General features: G+C 34.9%; 1 long non-coding RNA gene across 1 annotated transcript; it reads left to right on the forward strand.

Moving 5' to 3' along the window:
* Nucleotides 1–6496: 6496 nt before the first annotated feature.
* On the forward strand, nucleotides 6497–13388 carry LOC131653414 (uncharacterized). Its single transcript, XR_009299077.1, has 3 exons — nucleotides 6497–6718; nucleotides 6795–6941; nucleotides 11900–13388. It is a non-coding gene; the product is annotated as an uncharacterized LOC131653414 (long non-coding RNA).
* The last annotated feature ends 287 nt before the right edge of the window (nucleotides 13389–13675 follow it).

Consider the following 13675-nt stretch of genomic DNA (forward strand, 5'->3'; position numbering starts at 1 on the left):
TATGAAGCCCAAGGTTGTGGCTGACTATTGAGGAAACTGAGTATGGATGACTCTATGGGGAAAAGATTCTAAAGGTTAAGAATCTTTTGACACAGGAAAATGTGGTTTTATCTGCCTTGTACAATGCCCAAGGTTGTGGCTACTTGATGGTGAAGGACTTACTGGGGAGACTCTATTATCTGCCTTGTACAAAGCCCAATGTTGTGGCTGACTTTGGATAGGGGAATACCCGTGAGTAGGGTTTTGACTCTAAGGGGAGTATATGCCTTGTACAAAGCCCAAGGTTGAGGCTGACTTTTAAAATGGGGAAAGATCTACCATTATGGGATCTTTTGACTCAGAAGGGATTTTTGTTGAGGATTACTCTTTTGTTTAGAGACTAAAGGTTGACCCTTACTGAGGATTGTGCTTTTGTTAAGCAGGGATTGGTGAATGAAAGACCCTAGGTTGAAGATTGACTCTACTGGGGAATTTGTTTGAGTGGTTGACCTAAAGTAGACCCTGCTGGGGAATTGTTTTTTTTTATTGACTGAGACTAACCTAGGTGGGACTCAACTGGTGAGATTATCTTTTTAAAAGTAGAGCAAACAAAACAAATACTAACTGGGACACGCGCGTGGCCTGTTTAGCAAATGCGTTCATATGATTATATGTGAAAGTAGAGCATAAAAATAGTTTGGAAAATAAAATGAACAAAAGGTCTGAGGGGGGATCGAACCCCAGACCTAAGGCAAGGCAAGAGTTTGGACGCGCGCTGTAACCATTGGGACACTACGATGAATTCGTAGATAACACGTCTATCATTCAAAATAAAATAAACTTGTTTCTGGGAAATTTGAAAAATGGCGCCACCATCTTCATCTTCAACCTCAAGCTTCCATGGTTTTTGAATTTGCTATCTCACTAATTTTCAACCAAACTCAGAGATGTAAACATGGATTTCGCTTATTTTTGGACAAGGATTATGATGGTATCCTTTGATTTTATTTATTTTCAGTGTAATTCAAAATTCGCACGCATAAACACTAAGAACCCTAAAACTGAGATTTAACATGAAATACTATATATGCATGATATGATGAAATTGACTGAGGGTTAATGATCCTCTCAAGTGCAGAAACTTGTTGGTATAACAAGTTTTGATTTATGAAATAGGAATCATAGAGTTTGAAGCTTATGAAAGTTACCTCTAAAATGAAGATCGAGCTCTGATCAAAGTGTGCTACAGAGTTGTTGTAACGATCCTAAAAGCTTTAGTGATCCCTCAGGAAGGTGTTGAGATGCTTAGTTTGGGTTAGAACTCCCCAAAACTTCTTGCTTGACCCCAACTGATATGGCTCCAAGTGAGTGGTGAAGATGATGATTCTCCACGTACAGAAATGTTCCAGGTGTTTGGATCACCTCTAAATACCTCCCTTGATGTGTTTGAATACTTACTTTCAAAGGAAGAGCTTTGGTTTGAAGAATCTGAGTCTTCTTGCCAAAGAACCTTTGAAAAACCTAAGTATGAGGGGAAAAGAGAGAAAGCAAGATTTTTGTTGCTTTGGTGTGGTTTGATACTGAGGTATGCACTTGTATTTATAGGCAAAATGTTCAGAGCAATTGGAGATAGTAAGCTTGCTTAATGAGGGAGTTTTGGTTTCTTGGCCATGAAGAAATTCAAGGAATCTCCAAGATGCAATGATGGTGTTTTCAAGCTAGCTCCCCATCCATTAATCTCTTCTGATCATAGGGGACAATTATGATACCGAATGGCTTCCAATTGGCTTAGGGGAAGATTCCTTGATGATTCACCAATATTCCATTTTGTAATGATTACTTAATCACATGGCATTGAATTTTTGAATATTCTTCAATCTATTTGCAATGATTCATTTGATCCTCTCTTATCCCTCATAATGTTTCTGAAGTTTAGAGGTACCAAATAGTGTAGGCATTTGCATAAAATTGCAAGTTTCAAACTTAGGCATGACCTATAATTTCACTCCATGAGCCCAACTTTGAACCATCATAACTCCTAGCTCAAAATGAATTTGGAGAAGGTTGAGCACAATTTGGAAAGCCCTCAACATGTACTTCAATTAATTAGTTTGGAGTTTCTTCAAAATCACTTGGGAAATTTGTGAAAAATGTGCTTAAAGTTTGAAGAAAACTAGGGTTTCTTGTTAGTTTCATGGAGGCAGCAACTTTGAAGCTCCATATCTCTTCAATGGTTGATTTCTAGCCAAAAAATCACATCTGACAAAGTTGTTCATTGGATAAAAATCTACAACTTTGATGTTGGAAGTTATTTTCAGTTTGTACTTGAAATTTTGAGATATTCCCTTCCAAAGTTTTGAAAAAAAGACCTTTAAACACTTAAAAAAAATTCTAAGTATAAAAAGTCAATCTTTGACTTTTTGATTCTTGATTGATTTTCTTGATTTATCTTGGTCAAATGACTTCAATAATCATATATTGATGATATTGATCCTTAAAAGTCATGTTTTGATCCAAAACCCTAAAGGTCAAAGGTGATCTTGTACAATTGACTTTTTCTAGATGAAGTGAAATCTTGGACTTTGGTAATGAATCAAGTCCTCCTCCTCAAATGAGTGATATGGATGGATTATATTGAGGTAATAGAAGTTCTTGAGTCATGTTTTGAGTTGTGGATCCATGTCCTGATTAAAAGTCAATTGCCCAGGTGAATTAGGTCAAAAACCCTAATTGTCGACCAGATGAAATTGATGATTGTAGGTCTTGAATTAAGGTACAATGCTCAATGGATATTGTTAGATGGATCATTTGAAGATGATTGAATCCTTTGAGTGATGTCCTGGAGCTTTTTAGGGTTTCCCAAATGTGGTCCCTGATTTCACCCATTGATGGGCTCAAAACCCCAGTCTGGTGATCTGAGCAAACCTGAGTCTTGATGATTGGTGTCTAATCAATCATAGGTGAATGAATAAATCATTTGAGTCTTGTTATTGTTTTAGAGGTCATTCTCTCATTGATTGATCCTTTGCCTGAACTCTTTTGTCTTTGAGCACCCTCAATTGAGTACTAGAAAAACAAGTTACTGCTCTGAGTACCTGTCTTGAGTTTGATGAGATGTTTGGAGGTGTGACATCTCAGGGGGGTCAAAATTAGGGTATGACAGAGGGCTTCTTAACAGTTCAAGATTTTGTCAAATCCTTATCTTTTGTAGACACTTGCTTGAGTAGCTTGAGATGAGGCTTCCTTTATATTCCACTTGATTGCCATCATCGGAAACTCAAGTCCATCAAACCCTAATACTTAGGGTTGCATATTTATCCACCTAGGTGTTTGTACTTGACTTACTAGTCGACATTAGTTGTTATCATCAAAAGTTGATGTCCTTTTAAAAACGTATAACCTGAAAAATAAGGTTTCGTAGAGTTTGTTGAGCTCCTTTTTGTGTCTTTGGTATAATCGGACAGTCACCCTTTCTTGATTAACCCTTTATTTGTTTCTTTCAGTTTGATGCAATCCTTAGTGTTGTGACTGCGACCCTTGTGGAAATCACAATACTTGGACTTATTAGTTTGTGCAAACTCCCTGACCAGATATGGGTTCCTTATCCTGATCTCTTTAAAATTTGTGTTGGCACATTGCTTTAAGATCCCTCATGTGAAGTGTTCAAGGTAGTATATGCGTCAAACCTCTAGTGAGGTTTGTGCTCACTTTCTTCTTTGGACCACTCATAATCTTTCTGATATGGTTGGCTAGATTCCGCATTCTTCGACACCTAACTACCTATGATGGTCAGAAAATTTTCTTCATAGTTGATGTAAGGTTGCACCTTACTCGACAAATTCTTTAAATTGTGGGCTTCTTTGCGCCCTTAATTTTTCCAGAATGCACAATCCAGTCTGAGGCCCTTGTCCAAGAGCTACCACTTTAGGCTTTCATCTGAGCCTTCAACAACTACATCCACCTTAGTGAAGAGGTTAATATACCTACACATGGTTTCCTTCTTATGCTACGTGACTTCATTAAGCACGACCATGATGATCATTTGCCTCTTCTTGCCAGTGTAACGAGAAATGTAATCCTCGCATAGGTAAGACCAAGAATCTATGCTTTCCACTTCACTTCACTGTCGACATGATAATTGTACAGCAAGTCATTTACATGCTTGGCGTGTTAAAATGGATTTCTAGTCCCATTATAACTCTAAAGCTTCAAAGGCTTCTCCAACAACTTTGAGATTCTACTGTCCAAGATGCGAGCGGAAAAGGGGTTCTTCTTTTGCGGTTAGACGAGAGCATCTTTTTCATACCTTTCAATCCTTCTAGGGCGGCAAACCTCGCGAGGAGTATGACTACCTTTCAGTCCTTTGGGATCTAGGGAATGAGCATGACACTTGTGTCACCGGCGTCTTAGGGACTTCTTAATTTTTTTTGAATCCCCTATACAATGTTGTTTCTCATGTTGGTGTTTTATAGACATTTTCAATTTGAGCTAGCTTCTCCATCAAATCTTGAGAGTTTTGCTCATGAACCATTTGGAAGACATTATTCAACGGTTCATTGGATCCTTGCAAGCCAAGATTGGCATCTAAGATTTAAAAGTCGGTGAGGGTTTCTCGTCTAAACACTATTGGCGGTGACTAGTGTCTGAATGAAGGTTCGCCTAGGTGAAACTGTGGAGCAGATCTAAGAAATTGAAGAGGTTGAAACATTGATTTATCTGCCCTTGGCTCTATAAATTTTGTGCAGGATGAAAATATGAAATAGTTGCCAGGACTTTATCACGCGTCCATTGAGGAGGAAATAGAGGATTTCTAGTAACTTCAACGGAAGCGGTTACCCGCCGTTGGATGGCTGAACGAGTAGCCTTGTAAGCCGCAATTCTCGAGATATCTGATCAGGAAACAAATATTTACGATTCAATTGAAGGAGATATGGATTTCTATCGAAGGAGATTTGGTAGAATTGAGATAAGTTAGATCGTCGAGAATTTTAGGAATTTTGATTCCCTTAGATGGCTTTAATGTTTTGTATTGGAAAATGATTAAAAATAGTAAGATTATAGTCTGTAGGGTGGTTCCCAACTTCTGATGCAATGGAGAAGGGCTAACCCGCGAGGTTTACACTCCAACGCTCTAGTCATCGAGAGAAAGAGAAATGAAGTTTGAATGGAAAAAGATTTGATACCTGAGAAGTGCCATACATTACTTTTCAAATAGAGGAGATGAATGATAATTGTGCACGTGTGGAACGACATTCGATGCGATTAGTCGTTAGATTAATCTGGATTGTTAGCGTGACGTTCCTCATGAGAGGTTACCTGTAACACGAAGGAAAAAGGGTATACTTGCTCCACATTTAGCAACTTTGTCATTTTGTAATTGGACATTCTTTTTATGAACCTTGTGAACAGCCTAAAATAATTTTAATTTCGATATATCAACTAAAAAAGAACAATAACGTGCAAAGTGGGCATGACAAAAAAATTTGGCACCTCCTAAACCCGATCGTCCAACCTCGAATTTAGCAAGGAAAAACCGATTTAATTTGAGGCGAGTACGGGTAAAATCCAAGTTTTAAAACGAGGGCGGGGGATGTTAGTACCGCCCCGCATCCACCCCAACCTTGACCTATTATCTTTATTTTTAATAATTTTATCATTCATTTACTTTTTTGAAATTTAAAATAGAAAATTTATTATAATTATTATTTTTTTTAAAATAAAGATTAAATAAAAATGACAAGTATTATTATTATTATTAAAATAGTCAACAATTTAATTTAATTATTGATTTTTGTTATTATAAAAAAATTTGAATTTTAAAAAGTTAATTTGGTGGATGAGAGTGAGACTAGACGGAGAAACACTTGAAGACTGAGAGAGACGAGATGGGATTGATATAAAGAGGCGTGGGAAAAAATAATGATAATTTGGTAAAAAATTGTCATTCACTCTCTTTCATTTATTACATTTTCTTAATCTGTGTGAAAGTGTCAACTATGACTCTTACTTTAGGATAGAGGGAGTAACATTTTTACAAAATTATCCTTAATTGTTATTGGTTACACATGCATTATCATAAATGTAAAGTGAGATTTAATGTGTTCAGAAATAATGTTGCATTGAGAAAGTAAAACGACACTTATTTTGGGACATTTTTTAGGCTAAGAAGACACTTATTTTGAGACAGAGAGAGTAATAAATATAAATCAGAAAGGTTACATATTTAATATTCTAAATTGTAAAAATAAATAATAATGTATATAATGAAATAAATGTGACGAGTTCGGGATAGATACCAGCGTCCTCGTTATCCGACCCATCATCATATTTTGTAGTCGGGAACAATTAAAATTCGAATTCAAACTCAATCAAAACGAGTTTCTCCCCGTCAACTATGAGACGAGATTAGGTGAATATGAATTTTGTTCTCATGGCTATACATATGTTGTTTGTAGTAGTATTGCACTACTAAAAAAGAAAAAGAAAATACGATGAAATAAAAAATACTTGTAAACTTTTTTTTTTCTCTCAAAAAATTTTTTTTTTTTTACGAAATTCCACATAGAAACGTTGAGTTGCTTCAACCAGGGTTGAAGTTGAACCCGAACACAGCGAAGATAGTGACTAACCGGAGAAGGGAAAAGGAACTACTCACCGGCGGAATACATGACAGGCGAAGAATTCTCAGGTCCTCCCGGACCAAAACTCACGCGTCTCGTCTACTTCGTCGGCGCCGCAGGTAATCCAATTTCCGATCTCTTTCTTATTCATTCTCAACTCGTATCGAATTTCATCGCTATTACAAACGGTTTCAGTGGCTTGCACCGTCGCAATTAACAAATGGCGTGAGTTCGAAAGTAAGTCAATCATCGAACAACAGGAGAAGCAGCCAGGAGTCAAGGTAGTCGCGGAGATCAGTAATTCGTCGGATTCTGTTGGTGTTCATAAAGCTCTCAAATAAGGTTAGGGTTTTGTAGTTTCCTTGTTGTTATTGTTTTTGGCTGTTGTATTTGGAATGCTTATATTCATATATGATCGATGTTTTGACTTGATTGGTGGTCGTAAGTTGTAACTTGTAAGAAGATGATTTTGAATCAAATTAAGTGATTTGGGTAGTTGTGATTTGTCCTCTTAACTTTGAATTTGAATTTGAGACATTGGTTAGATCAAGTTCTGGATGCTTGTGATTTGTTGTTTGATTGGAAATGGATAGTTATGTTATGTGAGACTTGCGAGATATGAAGCACGGAAACCAGAAACACGAGAAACTGACACATTGGCAATGATAATAATTTGAAAAAAATGAATAAATTAAACGTAATCATAAATGTTGGTGTCGGACACAATTACTAACACAAACACATATTTTTTTAGAGGTGTCAGTGCTATAGACGCTTGTGAATTTTTTGGGATTGTATTGAAAGAAAGGTTTATAATCACAGTCCCGCAGTTTGCAGTTGTGATATGGACCTTCTTATAAAACCACTGCAGAAAGCGTAGTATGGTGGAAGAAGACTTACAATTTGTTAATAAATTGTAATTGCTTATTATTAATATGATAAAATTACACAAAAACTTAACTAGACTTTATTACTTGAGTATAATATTCAGAATTGTTTGTTAAATCTCACTTTAGTTGTTGGATATGAAAGATCAGATGTAATGTTGGGCTTAAAAACTACTTCAGATTATATACACAGTACATTACTGTTCCTCAAATGGACAGCGATGTTTGTTTATAGTACAGGAGTGGAATGTGACATGGTTTTATTGTTTTCTCCGAATGACTAGAGGTAGTTATTTAGAAATTATTGTAGATCGTGTTAAAATGTTCAAATATCAATATGCCATATGAAATTAATACCATAACTTAGGTTGGGTAGGTAATGTTTCTCCAAAGTATTAGCTTGATGCATCAAATATATATATATGGTTTTCTATAGGTTGAGACTTCGGAGTTTGACTTATGGCCATCGGTTGGAAAGGGAAGGGTTACTCTGAGGTTCTCTTCAAAATTTTAAATATCAAAAGGAATTTGGGATCATGTTTACCAAAATTTTGGAAGCCAAAAACTGCAAGCTCTTGTGCAACTAAAAAAAAAAGTTTTGTATGGTGCTGAATGTCTCGAACAGATATTTTCCTTGCACTTGTTATTGTTTAAAATTTGCCTGTTCAATGTCACTTTAACCTCTAAATGCAAGTTAAGAATTATGTCGGTCAGCGATCACTTTTGATCATCCAATATGCAGTAAATTAAACTACCAATTCTCATTCACTTGTTTCTTTTCCTATATTCTGCGAAACAAAGGTTCCTGTTCCTCCTCTTATTCTCTCTACTGGGTTGTGTTTTGGCTATATAACTGTCTGACTTGCACATCATTTTTACTAAACCCTTCCCCTGAAACACTACAGAAAAATATTTACGGTTGATTACATTTCTGTATTTCTGTATGCTAGTTTGTCAACTGATGTTTAAAGCTTTATCTCTTCCCTATGTATTTGCTATTTATTCAAGTTTATTGATTCAAATATACAATCCCACATTCCCACCATCTTCATTCTAAACCTGCAGAAAGATTGGACCAAGACTGATTTGACGTAGATCTTTACTTATGTCGATTACTATTTTGTTGTTTGGTATCAGAATAAGGATTGAGAAGTTGTTGCTTAGACACAGATCTATTGTCTGTTGATCTGTATTATTGGAACGTTCTGTTGATCTGTGTTATAGGAACGTTAAATAACATGAAGATAATCTGATTAGAATGGTTGCATCAGGTTAGACGTAGTAAGCCACAAAAGATAAAGCTGTAATCTAGATGTTTTTTTTTTAATCAAGCTCAATTTAGTATAACGGATTCCCCATTCTTCCATTTTCTTGCTGAATGAGTATAAGAAGATCTACTTGGTCCAAACCTCAACCTTGCTGGAGTGAGTTTAATTTCTGGGCTTTATGATTTTAAGTTGTCAAAATAAATATCTTGCTGAGATATCTTTTGGGAATTTGATAATTTTGGGTTCAGACAAAAGTTTTGATGCAAAATCAGGAGATTTCCTTGTATGTAAATATTGAGTTCATTTATTGATGTATGACAACGGTCAACGCCTACAATCCCGAATTACTAACCCCTAATAAGGGATTCTCGTTGGTTGGGCTGACCTGCTTAACCTAGCCTTACCGAACCCACATTACCCGATTGGGTTGGTATCCATGTAAACCTGGCTTTAAATATGCAGGAACACTTCTCATTGGACCGGATTTCAGTTTCTATGATTTTCAACTTGCCAAACGCAAAGCTACCCAATCTCACATAATTATTAATGAAAACATAAACCCTAGTCTACTGAAATTAGATCTCTCCTCAACATTAACATTGCGTTTGCATAGAGAGTGTATTCATGTGCTCTGTTTTTAAGGGTTTTGAGTGATTGTGTAGTGTACTCAGAACCGCAATCCCAATCGCGAAAAATTGCCGCAGAAAAACATCAAGTTGTGCAATCACGTTTATTTATTTATTTAAGTATCCGAGTCAGAACCAGACGCCTTAGTTTTTTTTTTTTGAAGCTTTTGTGGGTGTATTCTGACCTTGTTTAGCAATGTGAACAGTTTCTGCTTTATTTATTGGGATCCATTGTGTCATTTCACTTTCTAAAAACCCTATTCTAATTGTCTCATGACTGAGTCTGTCATGATCTGTTTTTGCAAGCATAACTCACCCTCTCTTGTGCTCTGTTTTTGCAACCAAAACTCATCCTTCTTGTGCTCTGTTTTTGTAACCAAAATTTAGCCTTCACATGCTCCTTTTTTTCAAACCAAAACCCTCTCTGGTGCTGTGCACTGTTTATGTGACCAGAACTCATCCTCTCTTGTACTCTGTTTTAGAAACCAAAGTGCTCTTTTTTCTTTTTGTGAAATGTATTGGGATCCAACTAAAGATCGTTTGGATATGGAAAAAGTGTAAATCGTAGGATCGTAACAAGAGTCACGCGATCTCACAAAATAAACAAAATTACATAAATAACTAGGAAAAAAACCTTATCAGAAAATTCTCATTAATTTACTCTTAAGTAGCCAACATTCATCTAAAAAACATAATTTTCTCAAACTCCCAAACATTAGCTGAAAACGTAATTGTTTCATTAATCATCTAAACATATCATCTCAACTCAAACATAATGAAAATAAATTGCGGGAGAATGAAAGATGAATTGCAGGGCAGATGAGAGAAGATATGAATTGCAATAGTAAAGATGAGGATAGTTGAAGAAAGTCATCTGAATTTATTGAAGGAATAAAAGAAGGAAAAGAATAGATTCTTATTGAATAAGAACTTATTCATATTGAATGAATAGTAAATGATTAGAAATTTCCAATGCGGCTGCGCAGCTTTCACCTTTCCAATTCTCAAATGTTCATTTAAAATGCAGCAAGTCCCAATGCCCTAACCTTTACGTACGCAGCCTCCAAAGAAATTGGGTCAAATTCCGAAAGAATGGGTCGAATTCTAGTGTTTTATGGCCGAGTCAAAAGAGGTTGAGGCCATAAAGTGGATCGTGTGGATCTCATGATCCCACGATGCATTAACCGCGCCTGCTTCTTCCATGATCTTTGCACCATCTTACTCGATGGACGGTTGCAGGCATGCGAGATCGTATGATCTCAGAAGTTATAGCGCGATCATGACAACCATGGTTATTGCTATTGAGTTCTGCTGCTTTGTGCTCTGTTTCTCTTTACCAGAAGCCCCTACTTGTGTACTGTTTTTGTTGTTGAATTCTTCACGTTTCACTAGAATGCCTAGTTTTGCTGCTGTAATTGGTGATTTAAGCAAGCCTAGCTAAAGTTGCTTTCTTCATGACTTATGAAATTATTAGGTACTGGTTATTTTAGACATTATTTACTAACTTCCTTATAGCTATGGCTCTAAGTTTAATTAAGTATTTATATCCAAAGGTTTACTCTCCCTTACTAATATAAATTTACGCATGAGTGCTAGTGTATATACATAATATGAGTTATATGAATTTTGTAGAATCTTACATTTCATGTTACTATTTCACGTCTTACAATTTTACTATTCTAAAGTGTGTGGGAAGTGGGGACTACTATGCATGCTTCCCTTTCCCTCTAAATTAGTAAACAAAGCCTAAGAAATCAGGATCATGAAGGAGGATCATGAAGGAGGGATCTATACAATATAATTCTTGTGAGCTGTACGAAAATTGTCTTACCAAGTTAAGCCTTCACGATTTGCTATCTTTAAATTAGTTGATTTCATGGTATTGGGTATTCCTAAGATACAGGTTGGAAATATGTATTTTAGCACTACTATATGATCCTCTAGTCAGATAGATATACAAAGACTTTATGGAAGAACAATTAGGTAGACATATAAGTTGCCTACATCACGAATTTTTGAGTACAGAAAAGGGTGTTTTACACTCCATTCTCATGAGAATTGAGCTCAAAGTTGTCAAATTTGAGTTTTTACGTGAACTCATTGTTTTGCGTAGGTAGTATCGACTTGTATGCATGACATATATACTTATATAGTCCTATAAATTCATTAATAATTTAAAATTTTAACTTATAAAAAAACTGGTGGAAAGGGCCAGGCCTTTTGATTCTTCTTGCGGTTGTCTAGCCTTTTGAATTGAGATTCATTTTTACTGTCTTGTTGTGTTGTCAGTGGGTGGTTGGTTTTCTCAGGTATGGGGAAGAATTTGTACTGTTACTCATGGTGTTGGTTTTTTGCTTTTGCTGGCTGGCATTTAGTTTCGTTGCAAAAGTGTTTGTTTTTGCTGATACATCTTGTATCTTTTTTATTCCCTTTTAAACGAATTATGTTTTCTTTTTTTTAATTAAACAACAGACAACACAATAGCATTTACTATCTAAATTGTGTCCACATATTATCAGGATATTTATCAGGATGTCTTGCTAAAAGGGTATAATAATCTCCTAAGAGTTGGCCTACTGGAGCATAATAGTTTTTGTAATAGACACTTCATGGAAGAACCTCTACTAGTCCATTTGGCGTGAGGTAGATGTTATTTTCTTTGCAAGTGCTACCTGATTTTGTAATGGGGCATTATTCCTTCACTTTAAATTTATATTTTTTTGATAAATTAGAAGGGTATAATATGAAAGATAATCTATATTAAGATAATCTCAACTCTTTTGTCCCTGGTGGAGAAGTAATATGTCTAATTTTTTTCTTCATAAAATAAAATAGAAACATATGTTTCTTCTACATTTTCATGAATCATGATGAGCACGTACCACCTGCACATGCAGGTTGCTGCTTTCAACATTCATCTTGGAAAGCCACACAACCCCTGCAATGTACAAATAGACATGAAAATAGTTGACATCAACTACATGACTTTCACAGGATATCAGTGAAAGAAGTGATGTTATGAAACGTACTAAAAACATATGCAAAAGGGATAATTATTCATGGATTTAGTTTAAAATATACTATTAATATTAGGCTTTATTTGTTGAATGTATATAATCTAAAGAACTAAATTAAAAAATCTATCAATTTTTTTGACATGATTGGAAAAAGACAAAATAGTTGAATAAAGAAGAAAATGAAGTGACATGGGATGAGATAGAGTCATGGATGGAAATGATAGAACGTAAGCAATGAATTCATGTGTGAGTGAATTAACATGGTTTTAGATTTCAATTTAATTTCTATTAGTATGTTATAAAGTGGGGACTTGAGAGAGATGTCTTTTCCCCAAATCTGATAAGCTTATATGTTCCCGACAATATCTGAGCGTCAAATGTGCATGATGACATTCCTTAAATAGAATGATATGTTTTCATCACCTCAAAGCATTCCAGAGAACTATGAGTAAGATCTAAACTAATTTCAAGGTTTGCCTACAATGTTGAAAAATAATATGGTTGTTAAAACTTTGAAAATAAAAAGACTATTTAAATATATGGTTTAATATTATGGTTTATTAGTGAATTTTTTAAAATTTTATGCGGTAGTTTACCTTACACCTTAAAAAAAACGATTTTGTTAATAATCAACCCATCTAACAAACTTTCATCATACCCATGTTTTTTTGTCACATTATTGTTAATTATTTAGCTGCCAACAGTGTTGAAAATAAAAAGAAATAATGTAAAGTACTACTAATGAATTGGGGCCATATCCTATGAGAAGTGAAGGTTGGCACAGTTCACAACTTCACATGGCCATGTTTGTGATTGTATACAAAGAGTACTGGATGCCATCAAACTGGAGTACCAAAATCATGCAACGCTTTTAATGAAATCAAATCTCTGTTTGGCTTCCTCTGAGATATTCTTCTGGAGCTAGATATCATCATCATAACGTGCAGCTTTTTGTTTCTTTCTTCTTTTTTTTTATAGTATAATATTTTTATTAATTTTTACACATTGTTTTTTTTCCTTTCTAAAAATTGGTTGCGTTCTTTTGATGTTTTTTTTTTAAATATTATATTTTGCACAATATATTTTGATGTTTTTTTTTAAATATTATACTTTGCCAATTATAGAAGATTTCAATATAATAAAATAGAATAAATATATTTCTTTTGAGTGAAATACTTGTAATTTTTAAAATTTATAGTTATGAAAATCAAACTTTATCCATAATTCATATAGGCTAGTCCTAACTAGTAGTTGAGTTTTTTAAACAAAATTAAATAT

The sequence above is a fragment of the Vicia villosa genome, linkage group LG2 (genome assembly GCF_029867415.1).
Source record: "Vicia villosa cultivar HV-30 ecotype Madison, WI linkage group LG2, Vvil1.0, whole genome shotgun sequence".
Classification (NCBI taxonomy): Eukaryota; Viridiplantae; Streptophyta; class Magnoliopsida; order Fabales; family Fabaceae; genus Vicia; species Vicia villosa.